Raw genomic sequence first — 17,909 nt, 5'->3', positions numbered from 1 at the left:
TGTCACAGAATTAACCGAATGGATAAACAAGGGACTAACGGCAAGTTTGAATGTTTGAAAGTGATGGATTTCACTAAAACATTCAAACGGGTCAAAATGACTAGAGGATAAAAATTTGGTTGCATAAAAGCGATGGACTTCGCTAAGAAAACCAAACAGGTCAAAATGACTAGAATGATAAAAGTTTGACTACATGAAAGCGACGGATTTCGCTAAGTTAGTCAAACAAGTCAAAATGAAGTCCTAATGCAAACCGGGAAGGTTGCATGATTTATGACTTCGAAGTGACACCCGGATTATGGGTAGAAGATCATATATACGCGTAATCCGAGAATCGGAATCGCGGACTAATAGTCAAAGAGTCGGTTGTGAGTTACGACTAAAGATGCACTATTCCGCTTATGGGAGTTGAACTAAATAAGTTCAACTATTGTAAGTTGAACGGGTCGAATGAATAAATCATGTGTTGAATAAAGAAGGTATAAAACCGTAAATAGAACCTTAGATAATAGGAAATATTATAGTTATGACGCTCATAGGAAAGTTGAATGCAAACAAACAAGTTTGTTTGATAAATCATGAACGTGTCAAAAGTTTTATAAATAAATATAAAGCCAAGGGCTTAAAAATTTAGAAAATGATTAATCCGGATGTCGGATTTCAACTCTATATGATAGAGAATCAAATTACGATCACGTAGGAAGAAACGGGAGGTAAAACGGATAAAAATTGAGGAAGTTATGAGTTTTTAAGAGAAAAATGGCAATGCTGGGAATATGCAGCTCCCGGCAAGGAATTTTCTGTGAAAAACGGGTCGTCGTGCCCCGCGACGAATAAAGCTTTTGCCGTCGCGCCCCAGCCCCGCCACGGGCTTTCGCCGCCCGCAAAAGCTTAAGCTAATCCTGTCGCGGGCCGCGACAGGCTACGGAACTGGCAAAAGTTGTTTCTTTTGCTTGTTTTGTCTTACGGACTTTTTTAGACATGTCATAAACCCTTCATAATTAACGTTTATGATGGTCTTTTTATTATAGGCGGTTACTACAAAATTTTGAATGACGATTAAGCTCGCACAAGATCCGAACACACATCAGAAAGAAGCTTCCGCGTTTATCTTCGTTTCTTCTAAATGTTAAAACTTGTGTAAAATGACATTTTTATATAAAAATCCAAACTTTATTATATGAAGTATTCATAAATTTAGTAAGGGTCTTACAAGTTTGTAATCAGAGCTTAAGGTTTAAGACGAAATGTGTTCGGTTCAAGGCTTGATCAAGACATCCGGTAAGGACTAACTATAAATGGGTTTTAATTGAAAATTTTAAAGAAGTAAAAGATATAAAAGTGTACGGGAGGAGTGTATTAATACGCTCGAACCCGGGAAATACACTAAGCATAAAGGATGAGGCAAGTTATATACTTGACCAAACCGAAAAAGAATAATACATCACTTATGATTAAGTGTGATGAGTATAAATTTACATGTAACGAAATGGAAATGAATTGAACAAGTTATTAATGAACTATTGTGGACATTTCAGTTAAAGAAATGTCTGGTGCAACCGGAGGAGATACGGCATCTCACATAACTCAAGAGAAGCAAGAAAAGATTTCCAAAGAACTCGGAAAGGCTTTGGAAGCTAGTCTACCACAGTTTATGGATAGACTACAAACCACGATCCTATCAGTGGTAGAAGATAAGATAAATGAACTTAAGGAGAGTCTCACACAAGAAACAGGCGATGGAATTTCGTTGGTGGTAGAAAGAGAAACTAGAAACTTCAGAGTAAAATAAAACTCCACAAAAACTCACCCTTAAATACCCACTAAAGAAAACAACTTCCAAAGCCAAACGTACAGTTAGAAAAATAACCACTGTTTGAAAACCACTGATTAGAAACCACTGATCAGTACAGTGCTTAGAAAAGGTTGCAAATAGAAGTAGAAAAGAAACAGCAAACGATAGAACCGGGCTTGTGTTTGACACAATTCCCTTAAACAGATTCGTCGTCTGTTCCCAGGGTACGCCGGTTCGAAACAGCACCGCGCGCTGCCGGACTGGAACACTTGCCTGAAAAATAACTGGAGAATGAATGCTGCAGAGAGATCGAGAGAAGAGATTGTCTTTTGGTGTGTTTAAACAGGTCGTCTGCATTGGGTTTTATAGGCACAGATCATAACTGATTCTTGCCTCATCATTGTAGAGAATTAAAGCTAGTCGGTTTCAAAACTTATGCCTCATCATTGCAGAGAATTAACTCACATAATGGCTTAGCGGTTTCGAAACTGAATAGTATACAGGTTCTCATTAAAACTGAAAATCATTTCAGTTAAAGACCCATTAAGACCAACCGTTTTAAAGACTAATTAATAAAAATAATTAGTCAGTCTCGAGTGCAAAAACTGTCTCCCGCGAGCCCGGGTTTTCAGAGCTGCATTCGTGTCCGCAGGACGTGCGGGCGTACACGAGTTCAACTAAATCCGGTTCCATTTTTGCACCCCCCCCCCTGCGTGCGCGCGGGTAGGACTTGTGGTAAAACATGTCATAAGACTTCAAAGGCTTCATTAAGGTTTCACCTTATATATAGCCTATCTTTTCACTCCCACACCGATGTGGGACAAAGTGAATTACCAACTTGAGACTTTCATTCACACTAAACTTCCAACAATCCCCCACATGAATGGAGGTCGATCTCAAAAACAACATAATTCCTTGTTACATTTCAGCAGTTGAGTTTTTCATACGAAAGGTAGGTGTTACCCTTTGAACCTTCGCTTATGAAATGCACTTAGCCCACTAGCTCTGAGTAGAACTCGATGTCTTTGAACTCGTCTGCCGTTTGTGTGGACGACAATGCACTTCACACAAGACTCTCCCTGACAAAGTCAAGTCCTCATAGTTATGTTCGTTATGGTCATGAACATGATGCCTGGTTCTGCGAGAGCCATTAGGTAGTGTGCCCCAACAATACCCTTCGAAGCGACCCCACTTCTCTCTCACATAGGTGATTCACTATGTATGTTACTTTAGTCGAATCATTAAAAGCCATAGGCTTAGCCTCACACTTGTCACTTTTAGGAATGGACTAGGAAGTTTATAAATCTTTATAATAAACTACCTTATTACAACGTAGGGTTATCCCCCCACAGTGACCTTACTTATTCATACAATTAGGTTTTCCTATTGAACTCGATTCTTGGGATCTCCAGTCTATTGAGTTAGGTTTCCATCATATGAACTTCATTTTCCAAGGGCTTCAGTCCCATTCCCATGGACGACTTCTGTACTAACTCTCTACTTAGGCCTTTTGTCAGCGGATCCGCAATATTATCCTTTGACCTCACGTAGTCAACAGTGATAATTTCTGTAGAGATTAGTTGTCGTATCGTATTATGTCTACGTCTGATATGTCTGTTCCTACCATTATACATTGTGCTACGAGCTCTGCCAAGTGCCGATTGGCTATCACAATGTATACAAATGGCCGTTGCCGGCTTAGGCCATCTTGGTATATCCTCAACAAATTGACGTAGCCATTCTGCCTCTTCACCTGCTTTATCTAAAGCGATGAACTCAGATTCCATCGTGGATCTAGCAATAACCGTTTGTTTTGATGATTTCCACGATATCGCTGCACCTCCAAGTGTGAATACATACCCACTTGTTGCTCTGGAATCATTCGTGTCAGATATCCAATTTACATCACAGTGTCCTTCTATAACTGCTGGATATCTGTTATAATGCAACCCGTATTCTCGAGTGTATCTTAAGTAACGAAGCAACCGAGTGATACAGTTCCAATGCATTGAACTTGGGTTGCTTGTGTATCTACTTAGCTTGCTCACAGCAAATGCTATGTCTGGTCGAGTACAACTCATAAGATACATCAAGCTACCAATAATTCTTGAGTATTCCAACTGGTTTACGGGTTCACCTCTATTCTTGGCTAGATGTTGACTTGTGTCAAGTAGAGTTCTAGCTTCATTAGAGTCATTTGCATTGAACTTCTCAAGAATTTTGTCCACATAGTGGGATTGACTTAAAACAAGTCCATTTTGGGTTCGCGTGATTTTGACCCCCAAAATCACATCCGCCAGACCCATGTCTTTCATGTCAAATCTTGCTTTTAGCATGTTCTTTGTAGATTTTATGATTTTGTCATCGCTTCCAGCAATGAGCATATCATCTACATATAGACACAAAATGACATATCCATCAGATGTGTCCTTCACATACACACACTTGTCACGTTCATTGATTTTGAACCCAGCATCAAGCATGACATGATCAAACTTTTGATGCCATTGTTTTGGAGCTTGTTTCAATCCATACAAGGATTTCACAAGTTTACACACTTTCTTTTCTTGCCCAATAGCTGTGAAGCCTTCGGGTTGCTCCATGTAGATTTCTTCCTCTAGAATTCCATTCAAGAAAGCTGTTTTCACATCCATTTGGTGAACTTCCAAATTTCTAATGGCGGCAATGGCAAGCACCAACCTGATGGATGTTATTCGTGTAACTGGCGAATATGTGTCAAAGTAATCTAAACCTTCTCGTTGTTTATATCCTTTGATCACCAACCTTGCTTTGTACTTATCGATGGTTCCATCTGGTTTCATCTTCTTCTTGAAGATCCATCGATATCCTAGTGGTTTACATCCTTGAGGAAGATCCACTAGTTCCCAGGTATGGTTCTGTAAGATAGAGTCTATCTCACTTTTGATTGCCTCCCTCCACTGAGGTCCTTCTGAGGAATGTACCGCTTGTTGGTACGTTTGAGGTTCATCTTCTACCATATAGGTAAGAAACTCAGGTCCAAAGGATTTTTCAGTCCTTTGTCGTTTACTTTTCCTGATTTCAACTTCCTCGGTCTTAGATTGTTCTCGAGGTTCATCGTTTTCAACTTCGCCCTCGGGAACAATTTCCTCAACCGATCTAGAAGAACTCGGTTCACTTTTATCTAAGCATGGGAACACATGTTCAAACCATGATGCATCCTTAGATTCAATTATGGTGCCTTTGCATATTCCAGGGTTCTTGGAATCATGCACAATAAAACGATAAGGACCATAAGGACGGGTGTATCCTATAAATACACAATCCACCGTTTTGGGACCTATTAGTAGCCGCTTAGGTGGTGTGACCACCACCTTAGCTAGACACCCCCACACTTTCAAGGATTTATATGGTGCTTTCTTTCTCGTCCATAGTTCGTAAGGCGTTACATCCTTTTTCTTATTGGGTATCATGTTCAACACATAATTTGCCGATAAGATTGCTTCCCCCCTCATGTTTTGGTTTACACCGGAGCTTATCATCATGGCATTCATCATTTCTTTCAAGATACGATTTTTCCGTTCCGCTATGCCATTTGATTGAGGGGAGTAAGGAGTTGTGAGTTCGTGGATGATTCCACTTTTTGCACATACGTCAATAAAAGGCGAAACATATTCACCTCCTCGGTCGCTCCTTACAATTTTGATTTTCCGATTTAGTTGATTCTCAACTTCGGCTTTAAACAAGATAAACTTGTCAATAGCCTCGTCCTTACTCTTAAGTAAGTACACATAGCAATACCTTGTACTATCATCAATGAACGTGATGAAGTACTTGTTCCCACCACGAGTAGGAATTGCTTTTAGATCACACACATCAGTGTGGATCATCTCGAGGGGTTCGGTGAATCGTTCCACCTTTTTGAATGACGATTTCGTTTGTTTTGCTTCTACGCAAGTTTCACATTTATTAATTGAGTCGATATCGAATGTTGGTATGCAATCAAGTTTGATTAAACGACGAATGGAATTATAATTTACGTGACCTAGTCTACCATGCCATAAATTAGAAGACTCAATCAAATAAGTAGAACTAGTAGCGTTTTCTTTCATTGCATTCACGACAATTACATTCAGTTTAAACATTCCATTGAGGGCATAGCCCTTACCAACATAAACACCATTTTTGGTCAACACGACCTTATCCGACTCAATTACCATTTTGAACCCAAACTTGTTCAACTGCCATCCCGACACAAGGTTCTTACGAATTTCGGGAACATACAACACATTGGACAAAGTGAGTTCCTTTCCCGAAGTCATCTTCAAAACCACGTTACCCTCGCCTTTTATTTCTGCCGTGGCAGAATTTCCCATGAAAACCTTTTCTCCATTAGTCACCTCCTTGAAGGTGTTGAAAATGCTTTTGTCAAAGCACACATGTCGAGTAGCCCCCGTATCGACCCACCAATCCTTGTTATTTTTCCCAACCATGTTCATTTCCGTGACCAAAATCGAGAGGTCCGTGACCATGGCAACAAGCTTATCGACTTCATCTACCATGTTCACTTGTTGAGCATTTTCCTTCTTCTTGGGAAGCTTGCATTCGCTAGCCTTGTGGCCTTGCTTTTGACAATTGTAACAAGTTCCAAGGAACTTCTTTTTCCCAACTCCCCCCTTAGGACCAAGGTTGGAGCGTTTCCCATGACTTTTCTTTCCGCCCTTTCCACTGTTTTTTCCTTTCGAAGATTGCCCATGTTCAACAAGATTGGCCTTCACAGTTTCAGGACCATCAACCTTTTTTAGGGCCACTTTGTTATCTTCTTCAATCCGAAGACGAACAACAAGATCTTCAATGGTCATCTCCTTTCGCTTATTCTTGAGATAGTTCTTGAAATCAACCCAACTTGGTGGCAGTTTTTCGATCATTGCAGCAACTTGGAATGTCTCGCTGAGCATCATTCCTTCCGCATGAATATCATGAAGGATAACCTGCAATTCTTGGACTTGGCTCATGACAGTTTTTGAGTCTATCATTTTAAAGTCCAAGAACTTTGCCACCACGAATTTCTTAGTGCCCGCATCTTCTGTTTTGTATTTGCGATCCAAAGACTCCCACAATTCTTTGGCAGTCTTGGCTTTGCAATACACATTATACAATGTGTCCACCAAACCATTCAAGATAAAGTTGCGGCACAGAAAATCCGAATGATTCCAAGCATGCATCGCGCTCACAGTTTGAGCATCCATCTCCCCTTCCTCAACATGGGGTTTCGGTTCAGTCAAGAACCTTGCCAGATTCAGCGTGGTCAGATAAAAGAACATCTTTTGCTGCCACTGTTTGAAATTCACACCATTGAATTTCTCTGGTTTTTCAGCATGCGAAACTGCATTAGGCAGTGGTGCAACCAGACCGGTAGTGACAGAAACAGCGGAAGTCATGACCGCAGAAACAGCACTGGTCATGACAGCAGAAACAGCAGTAGTCATCGGCTGAGATTCCATTCTGAAAAATAACTGATAATCAGTAAATAAAAATCTATTTAAGTTTGTTAGAAAAATAACTACTGTTTGAAAACCACTGATTAGAAACCACTGATCAGTACAGTGCTTAGAAAAGGTTGCAAATAGAAGTAGAAAAGAAACAGCAAACGATAGAACCGGGCTTGTGTTTGACACAATTCCCTTAAACAGATTCGTCGTCTGTTCCCAGGGTACGCCGGTTCGAAACAGCACCGCGCGCTGCCGGACTGGAACACTTGCCTGAAAAATAACTGGAGAATGAATGCTGCAGAGAGATCGAGAGAAGAGATTGTCTTTTGGTGTGTTTAAACAGGTCGTCTGCATTGGATTTTATAGGCACAGATCATAACTGATTCTTGCCTCATCATTGCAGAGAATTAAAGCTAGTCGGTTTCAAAACTTATGCCTCATCATTGCAGAGAATTAACTCACATAATGGCTCAGCGGTTTCGAAACTGAATAGTATAATGGTTCTCATTAAAACTGAAAATCATTTCAGTTAAAGACCCATTAAGACCAACCGTTTTAAAGACTAATTAATAAAAATAATTAGTCAGTCTCGAGTGCAAAAACTGTCTCCCGCGAGCCCGGGTTTTCGGAGCTGCATTCGTGTCCGCAGGACGTGCGGGCGTACACGAGTTCAACTAAATCCGGTTCCATTTTTGCACCCCCCCTGCGTCTGCGCGGGTAGGACTTGTGGTAAAACATGTCATAAGACTTCAAAGGCTTCATTAAGGTTTCACCTTATATATAGCCTATCTTTTCACTCCCACACCGATGTGGGACAAAGTGAATTACCAACTTAAGACTTTCATTCACACTAAACTTCCAACACATGAAACCACCAATGCGAGAGGTATAACCAGAAACTAACACAGGAATGTTGCACACCCATAATGTGTGTGTTATTTATATAAAAACCATTAAACTAATTCGTTCATATGTTTTTTTTTCAAAACGTTTAACTACCGATAGGTCACCTACGCATGACTTGTACATACGTAGATTCTATAAATTCAATAAAAATAATAAAATTTTCTTGTATTAAAAAAATACTAGCCTAAGACCCCGCGAGTTTCGCGTGTGGCTTAACACCAACTAAACACATAAAAAATTCTAAACGTTGAAGCGTTAACCTATGATTTGGTAAGCCTAATATTTTGAGACCGTTGATCACATCCCAATAGTACATCTCGCTCATCTCTGTTATATATTAACGTTTTGTCAACTAAAGCTTCATGATCTTTTCATGCCACTTGCACCAGCAGTGTTAACATCTAAATATACATTAAGACATGAACGTAGAGTCATAGATAACACACACCAATACATCTTTGTAAAGCTACTAATGAACATTGTGTCAAAAAGTTCTACATCAGCCAAATCCACACATCGTGTTTAAAAATTGAAATCTCTTTCAATGTGTGCAATAAAACATGTTCATGTTAAACAGGAACATCAAACCTCACAAAGAAGAAAATTTGTTGCATTTAAAAAAAAAAGAATAACCGATAAACCCGCAAGTTACAATACCTCGGTCCTGTGCAACACCTCCCAGTGTAAGCAACAACGTTTCAAACGAACTTCTGGTATGCCATACATCTCAAACAATTCTTTTGTGGATTCTTCAAAATCAAGAAGATCGTGATGGAAAGCATAAGACTTAAGTTCATCTTTCAATAGCGAACATTCTATACTATAAGTTGAAAGAAGTAAATATGAAGCAGAAGTCGATAAACTATTCTAAACCATTATAGTTTGCTGAAAAGTAAACAGTACCAGGTCGAAAACAAAACAATGTTGGCAAGCATAATACTTAGACCATTGAAATATGATGCCATATAAATTAGGAAAAAAAATCACAAGTCATTAAAGATTTTTTTATACACCACATATATAGTGACACCGTTTAAGAGAGTTCGGCCGGTTGCATTGGTGATAACCAGTGCTATATCATTTTTAGCAAATATAACATCGCTTAATGATTACAAACTTTAGTTGATTGCTTGAGTTTCTTTCAAAGGATCCCTGCTTAACCGGCTTTTGAAAAACCATTCACTACTCGCAAGATCAATAAATTTGAGAATGCCATGCACCTGTTGCTCTGTGCTATACAACATTAATCAAGACTCCACCATCAGCCAACACAATTAGTTATAAAAATAATATAAAGAATAAAATAACCATTTTCAATAGCAATATGCATAGTACATATGGTGCAACATATAGATCAACCAATTTGATATATGACAACAATTTGAGTGTATGGCTAGTAATTTAGGTTTGGAGAGAAAATCTATAACACAACCATCAAACTAAAGTTCTACTTTTATGAGGAAATAAAATAATTAGTAAATAAAAAACACAAAATCTCTCCTAAAAAAGAAACAGGTCAAATGGGTAACTCATTCAAAGGTATGTAAATTTATACAAATATAAATATGATTCTAGGCATATATCAACATCCATTTAAGTTGTTATTTACAAACTTATTTTACTTTGAATAAACAAAATCAAAAGTTTTGATTTTTAGGTTCGAGAACTATAACCGTCTATTGACATAATCAAAATAGGAAAAATACTCGGTTTAGCATACGATGAACATAGGAAAAATACTCGGTTTAGCATACGATGAACATCATGTGCAACTACGTAACACACATAATCATGCTTACATGGGTGAAAAATCATCAAAAAAAGTCAAGAAGTTTGACTCTGAAAGTCAGTGTACCAAACTGTTGCAAGATAACATCGAGGCTCAAGCAAACCGGATGTCGCAATGAATGTTGTATGTGGCACCCTATGAATCGGATCCAACTTTGAGCCCAGTACCCCAACCAGTAACCCTAATCACATAACTCGAAACTGGGTAGAAGGCATGTTCTGTACTAATTGTGGTGACACCCCATATCAAATATGACTTAAAAAGGAAAAAAACAAACAAATTGAAACGAATTCCGATCACACGTCGCACGCGCCCGATCAAATGGCATGGCAACAATCTCCAATCAAACACAACAATTAAAGATAAAAGACAAAACTAATTGTTTAGATTACAGCTTATATCAACTCAACTCAACCTTTGACGCATAACTAAATATGATTTGTCTCAAACTGAAACATTTGACCTGTTGACAGATCCACCAAATCAACCAATCTCAAAATGAGAAATGAACTTACTCGTCTAAAAAGCGGGAGATGGAGCTGGCTCGATCTTTGTTAGTACATTTAGTGATCAAATCAAGATAAAACATGGCTTCTTGTGGGAGAACACCTTCGATGGCTTAAGTGGCAAAAATGTGTTTTGGGCATCACATCTCGAGTAGCAACAAAAACTACCTATAATTCACATGAAGACACTTAAAATTTTTATTTCTAGCAATCATTGGCTTGAAAAAATTGAGCTCAAAATGGCCATTTGAACCACCCACCATAAGGACGACATGGTTTCCAATAGCCTGCAGGTAATAATATGGTTCCATAATCATAACTAACAAATTCAACATCTATAAAATAAAAGAAATTGTGACGAAAGGTGTTAGCAAGTTAACCCGGTTTGTTTTGACTTCCAACACAATAAAAAAGTGACATGTTTAAACTCAAAACCCTTTTTACCCATTACCCAACCCACCTGACCCCCTATATCCTGTCTTCTCTGTAATAATATAGTTTAATAACCATAATTAATAAATTCAACATCTATAGAAGATGAAAATAAAAACCTTAAATAGTGAAAAAAGGTGTTAGCAGGTCAACTTTGTCAGTTTTGACTTCCACACACATACTAAAAAGTGACATGTTTCAACTCAACTTGTTAACTGTACAGAAAAATGAAAAGAACTTCATTCGACCCATATATTTATCAAGAAGTTGACATAGAGAAGGCAGTTTGCCCAGTAAAGTTTATCAATAACGGGTGAATTGGTAAAATAAAAAATAAAGGGTCAAATATTTTGCTACAAATATAAAAAAAAAGATACCATGAAGTAGAGAGTACAAACCTAAAGAAATATATAAAAATAAGGCATACATGTAGAAATAGTATAAAAATAAGGCATACTTGATGCTACTGAGTAATGAATCCAAACCTCATTGGTTGAAATAGTATAAATTTTATTTAACACATTAACTAATTATATATATTGGGACAAAAGCGTATCAGATCAAACCAACCCAACCTTTTATGTGCCGACATGGGTAGTGTTTAGAAAAGCATGTATGCCATATTTTATTAAACGACTAACGACTATATATTTTTTAATGTTTAATTAAAAATAGATTATAAAGAAATACTTTTCGAATTTTTATAATCAATCGTTATTATATGGTAAGAGACCACATCAATTTGCAAATTAAAATATGTTTGACTTCGAAAGTCATTAGTGCATAATCTATCCAATTGCCCTAATATCTAAGTTCCTTTTAAATTCGATTATTTATCATGGAGCACGTACACATGGTCCTAATGTACCTTACATTTCTAAACTTCAACATCAAATGAATCAGAAACAACAACCTTTCTAATTTTTTATCATAAATTCGCATCAGGTAGTTTGGTGTAGATTTTATTCATTCATTATAGAATTTAAGTGCTAAAAATTTCAGCATTTCACTTCTAAGTCACTCTTTGAACCACCATTAGATACCCGTTTGATACACGAATTGAACAATGTAAAATATGGCTCATTCTATACACACCCCCCCTCCTTTCTGATTACACCCCCCCTTGTGAGAGGAAAACTGTCGGTCCCACGCAGGCCCCACCTGTAAATATGTGAGAGGAGGGGGGTGAAAAAAGTAAATAGGGGGGTGTAGAAAGTAGCACCCTAAAATATACAATTCATAAGTATATATGGGTGCTACTTTCTACACCCCCGCTAATTACTTTTTACACCCCCTCCTCTCACATACTTACAGGTGGGGCCCGCGTGGGACCGGCAGTTTTCCTCTCACAGGGGGGGTATAATCAGGAGGGTGGGGGGTGTATTTAGAATCAACCATTCATAAACCTACCTATAAAAAAAATAAAAAACTACCTAGCCATAAAAAGCCACATTTTTCAAGCAAGGACGATTCCATTTGTCTTGCCCAGCTCTTTATTGACATGTCAAAGACTTTTTGCCCAAATTCCACCACAAGTCTAATATGACACTTTTCATGCAAAAAAAAAAGGATTAAAAAAGTGAGAAGCATGGTTTCATAATTCATTACATAAGTTAATAACAACTAAATGCAACGATTTCAACCCATTCGTCAATACATATACCAGTCAAGAAATATGTACCTGCACATTATAATTTGTAGGCTCCAAGTGCCGGAAACTTAATGCCACCATAGATTGAAAAACATAATGTTGCTTGCTTATGTGAGGTTCTGTTGCTACTTAATTATTAGTTTCACTTTTTTTTTGGTGAATCATCTTCTAAGTTATGGTCAACCTATGTAACTAAATGGATTAAACATGCCAACCCAAACAAAACCCGTATATTGAACGTTTCATCATTTTTTAGAGATTCTTTTTTAATCATCATGATTAACACAATAAAAAAATTTAAAAATTTCCCTCTTTAGATGGGCGGTTCACCATGGGCATTAGGATCATTCCCTAAGCTTGTTATAGTAGCTAAACAATTGACAATTCAAGTGTTCAAGTTTTCTTGTGTCAAATGTACGTTGTACTCTATTGTCTCACAAATAAAAAAACTCGAAGCTCCTTGAGCACTTGTTTATTTACAAAACAATAGCCAAATAACTTTACCTCTGTTGGATCAATCACTCCATCTTCATTCCTTCTACTGGTATGCCTTAGTGATAGATGTGAAGGCAACACTTGAAGGTTCTGTGTGAAATTGCAAAATCTGAGAACCCAACTCTTCATTTATCTGACATTTAAAATGTGTTGGGTTCTGCGTTTTCTTTCATCCATTGCAATCTCTAGCTCTGGCCACACCTAGCTAACGATAATTAGTAAACACCTTCAAATTAAAATCAACAACATTTCAGTGATGTTAAATAACAAAATTCTAATCAAAAGTCGCTTCACAAATCCATCAAAGAATAGTTGGTCGAAGATAACATATCCACTCAAAAAAACAAACATATAGCTGCTTAAAAAACACCAAATACAGACATTAATCGCTACGAATCGGACAGGTATTTGAAAACAAATGGAGCTCAGAATCGTCATAACTCACCTACTCTTTGGAACTGATTAGATTTCGGTGGAACTCAGATTCGCCGGAAACTGCCGATTTCGCCAATGATTCAATGAATACATATACTAATGAAACAAAAAAATCCCTCAATCATACATCAAAAAGAATGAATCAAATATTTAAAATTGAAAATCAAAGTTAAATTTTGAGTGAAAGTTGAATGGTAAACAAACCTGGTCTCTTAGAAATCGTCATTAGAAGTTGTATTTGTGAGATATGTACTTGGTGAAGAAATTTCGTTTATGATTACAGAACCTGAAAATGAATTCATATAATAAATTAAATTAAGAAGAATGTCAGCCATAACATATTTTTGGATTGATATTCATGATTTTAACTTGAACATTAAACTTGAGATCAGCCATAACATAAAAAACTTAAAAACTAAAAAAGGACTGTTCAAAAATTGAAGATATAGATTACCGTTTCAGAGGCTTTTTTCGGTGCTTAGAACGCACACGACGACCATGAAAATACCTGTTGAATATTGATCAAACATGAGATAGAGTGATGAACCATCAACTTGTTGGACACAATTACAAACCCTAACATCATAAAACCATCAACTAAACAATCAAACAACTAAAACACAAAAAACACATCTAATTAAGCTACCTTATGAAGCTGATTATAACTAACATCACCACAATGCTTCGACCAAAATCCACTCAAAGAAACTGCTCCATACGACGTCGTTCGACAATCAACCGTTAGTTCCGGCATCGTTTTCCTCAATCTCTCATCGATTTCTCCATGAATCAATCCCAATTCCAATCCAAACACAATCCTCAATCGTAATCTCACAAAAACCTAATAATCTTATTGAATCTTATTAAAAAAGCAAAAAAAACGAAACGATACAGAATCAGGTTTAGATCGTCGCTACAGATGATCGATTGAGTTGAGATGATAATATTAACGAATCAGAGGGGGTGAATTGTGTATGCATACCTGATGATCTTTCGCAAAATCTGCGGAGAAAATACATATGAACCTCGAACCAATCAACAATGTGTTAACATACAGATCTCAATCTAAAAAATTAACCTGGACACAGTGTATTAATGAAAATAACAGATTGAAAATCATGGGAAACAAAATCGGAAATTAGCACCAGTGATATACATTTAGAACCATATTACTAACGTTGCCCGCTAATTCATCGGAATTATCGGCTCAATCTCCATTTGATTCGTTGATTACTAACGTTGCCCGCTAATTCGAAGCATTGCTTTATTAGAAAAATAAAACAATCAAGAATTTTTACAACAGTTGTTGACGATGGTCTATCGTCATGATATCATTCAAGATTGTTCAGTTACAAAAGGTTTTGGTAATTTCTTGTTCAAGATTCTCAGTAGTAATTATCTGTTAGTTACTTGATTTATAAGGTTTTGTACAAAAATAAATACAAAAGATTCTGCAGAATACCTGGTATTACTGGTCCAATCTGTTAAGATAATACAGTTGGCCCACGGGCTCGATCCCTTCTCACAGGTTCACATGACACGAATACAAAAAAGCCAATATCATCAGCTGAAAGCAAGTATGATGATGTGGCAGCATCTGGAACTTCCTTTTGCATGCCATTGTAGCCTAATCCAAATTTATAAATTAATCCAAATTTAATGATCCAATATCCTAATCCAAATTTATAAATTAATCAAACAAATTCCTTAAGAGTCATTCCTCAATGCCAACTAAGTACTAAGAATCTGATCCCGCATCGTAATACAAATTCATAAATTAATCAAACAATACCTTGAGTCATTCCTCAGCATTTGCAACTCTCTCGTTAACCAGTTGATCCAATGTTGTTGTTAACTGTGAACTCAACAAACAAAGAATCATGTTTGTGAAAAAAATTACCATTGCCGCGTAGCTCGTAAACCTTTCGTTCTGAGCATGATTATACTCCTTCACCGGGGTTCTTTTGTCTTCCCATGCAAACAGGTCAATGTTTATTCCAAAAAAGACTTGCAGCCTAAATCATTAAAACCAAATTCCATGTTAATCTTTGTGTTTTTTTACGTATTGTTGCAAGTTAGGGCAGAATACAATTAAAGTTATAATATATACTCTATAACCTTCGAATGAGATTGTATTCCTCAAAAACACCATGAAGTTGGTAGGTGGTGTAGATGTAAAATAGAGGTAGACCAGGTGTGCTCGGCCTAGCAAAGTCATGGTAGCATGGTGATAAAACTAAAATTCAGTTTAAGAAAAAAAATTAGAAATACTCATATTAGTATATTACGGTATAAGCTTTTTGAACCAAAACGTGAAGCTTTTCAAACCAAAACGTGAAGCTCTTGCCTCTCTTAAAGCTTTTGGAACCAAAACGCTTCAGAGCGCCTCACGCTTTTTTAAACCAAGTATGCACTTCAACCGTTTACTCTTAACATGGAACGATTGTATAGAAACTTACAGATGGTGAATCCTAATGGAGAACTTCATCTGAAAAACATAAAAGAGTAGTATAATATAAGGTTTTCATCATCACAATCTCATACTCAAAATGCAACTCTGTGAACGACTGTGAGAGAAAAGTAAGAGCTAACAATTAAAAAATAAAAAAGTCAAACCTTCTTATGGTCATCCTCAGACTCCACACACCACCATGGCTACACATATAAGGTTTTCATCATCACAATCTCATACTCAAAATGCAACTCTGTGAAGTATCTATCATACGATATATACATATGCATTGATAGTACATCACAACTTAATTAGATCAATGATGAAGATGATGAAATTAAAAAAAGTGACAGCTGATGATTTGGGAGTAAAGAAACAATGGGATTTAGATTCGATCAACCTTATGTAAATAAACGCATTTTATGACATCTAGTAAATCAATAGCCAAATTAGAAATGAACGGTTACAACATTCAATAAAATTAATAGCCAAATTAGAAATGAAAATCAAAACAAACACATATGAAGCATTGATGAACTATAAGCAACAAATCTGACCTGAAGTGCGATGCTGAAGAGTTATGACACCGAACTTGAATAAATTGATATTGGATAGAGTCGATTTCAATCTGAATCGTGGAAACTCTGACCTTAGATCGCTGAATCGTGACATCATTGATGATGATGATGATCCCATCGTTGGTCTTCCTGCAGAGAAAACCGGCTGAAGAAATTAGGGTTTTAAATGGCTGTATGAGGCATCGCGCCTTATCTCCAGACCTAAACAACTCTAGCGAAACAAACTAAACCTTCCAATTATGCATCTATTTCTTTTTTATTTTAAATGAACCGAATCTTTTTAATTCTTGTGGTTATCTAGTCCAAAACATATAACAATCAATCTCAAACTGTTTTGCAACACATGCATCATATACTAATCAATATTCATTCAAATCCTTCTTAAACTCTACCATATAATTTCAAACAAAAACCAAATACTCAGCCTACATATGTCCCTAGCCAATCAACGATTCACATAAATAGTTAAAAACACAAAGAAAATGAATGAAAAACACCGTAAAACCCTAACAATGACAAATCACGAAATTGTAAATCAAAAGTAACAAAGAATTTACCAAAATTTCATAGATAGAGATCGAAGCTGATGCGGATTCCTATGCTTAGCCCTAGACTCTTCAGGTCAAGAAGATGAAGAGAAAGTATTACCTGGGTTGTTCGGTTTGTTCAATAGCCATCATCTAGGGTTTATTCAATAGCCATCATCGCTGACATGAACAAAGAACAATCAATTCGAGCCCAAACCAATCAAAGAACAATCAATTCGAGCTCTAGATCAAGCCTCAACAAAGAACAATCAATTCTAGGGTTTGAAGAAAACAACAGAAGAGAACCAACAGAAAGATTGATGGTGAAATCAACTTTGATTAGGGTTTTTGATTGGAATTAAGAAGGAAAGAAAACTGATTTCAAATTTATGGAAAGTGTGTATCGTATATGACGAAAGAGATGGACAGTAAAAGAAGGAAAAAAAAGTTACCTATTTTGCCATAAGGATAAGGAAAGAAGATTGTAGGAGAAGGAAGCCATCTACGATTGTTTTGGTTTAGGGTTTTAGTTTAAGCGGGATTTTGTGAAATTAGAGGCTGTAAGGAGGACAGGTGGCAATTAAGGGTGTAAGAGGATGACAAGTGGCCTAAGCTTATTTTGCTTTATTAGAAGTAGTAGATATAGTTTATTTTGTAGTTTACCTTGTGTGTACATATAAATATTATGTGTACATAAAAATATTATATCTCAATTGTAACTTTACTTCAAAATTAATCAAAACGTAAACTGCAAATCAAATTACATCAATCATGTCTATCATGGTTTCTTAAGATCAAATTTCTTTCACATCGAACTCCTTTAACATGCGGCCGTTATCATATGCTCGTTACTCGTGTATAACTGTACTTTT

General features: G+C 36.8%; 1 long non-coding RNA gene across 24 annotated transcripts; it reads right to left on the bottom strand.

The window, feature by feature from the left end:
• Positions 1-9,118: 9,118 nt before the first annotated feature.
• On the bottom strand, positions 9,119-17,617 carry LOC110873282. 24 transcript variants are annotated; one of them, XR_004865301.1, is made up of 17 exons: positions 17,490-17,617; positions 17,068-17,217; positions 16,490-16,639; positions 16,097-16,135; positions 15,940-15,968; positions 15,599-15,685; positions 15,273-15,495; positions 14,463-15,107; positions 14,127-14,339; positions 13,935-13,988; positions 13,685-13,766; positions 13,491-13,576; positions 13,055-13,246; positions 12,333-12,447; positions 10,728-10,802; positions 10,477-10,635; positions 9,119-9,405 (listed from the first exon to the last, which is right to left on the bottom strand). It is a non-coding gene; the product is annotated as an uncharacterized LOC110873282 (long non-coding RNA). The 24 variants fall into 24 exon arrangements; XR_004865299.1 differs by having other exon boundaries at positions 10,728-10,754; XR_004865316.1 differs by having other exon boundaries at positions 10,477-10,802; positions 14,463-14,558; positions 14,943-15,107.
• Between the last annotated feature and the right edge of the window lie 292 nt (positions 17,618-17,909).

Source organism: Helianthus annuus, chromosome 8, assembly GCF_002127325.2.
Source record: "Helianthus annuus cultivar XRQ/B chromosome 8, HanXRQr2.0-SUNRISE, whole genome shotgun sequence".
NCBI classification, from domain to species: Eukaryota; Viridiplantae; Streptophyta; class Magnoliopsida; order Asterales; family Asteraceae; genus Helianthus; species Helianthus annuus.
The sequence above is the reverse complement of the archived record's forward strand: the minus strand, read 5'-3'. Positions and strand labels throughout refer to the sequence as shown.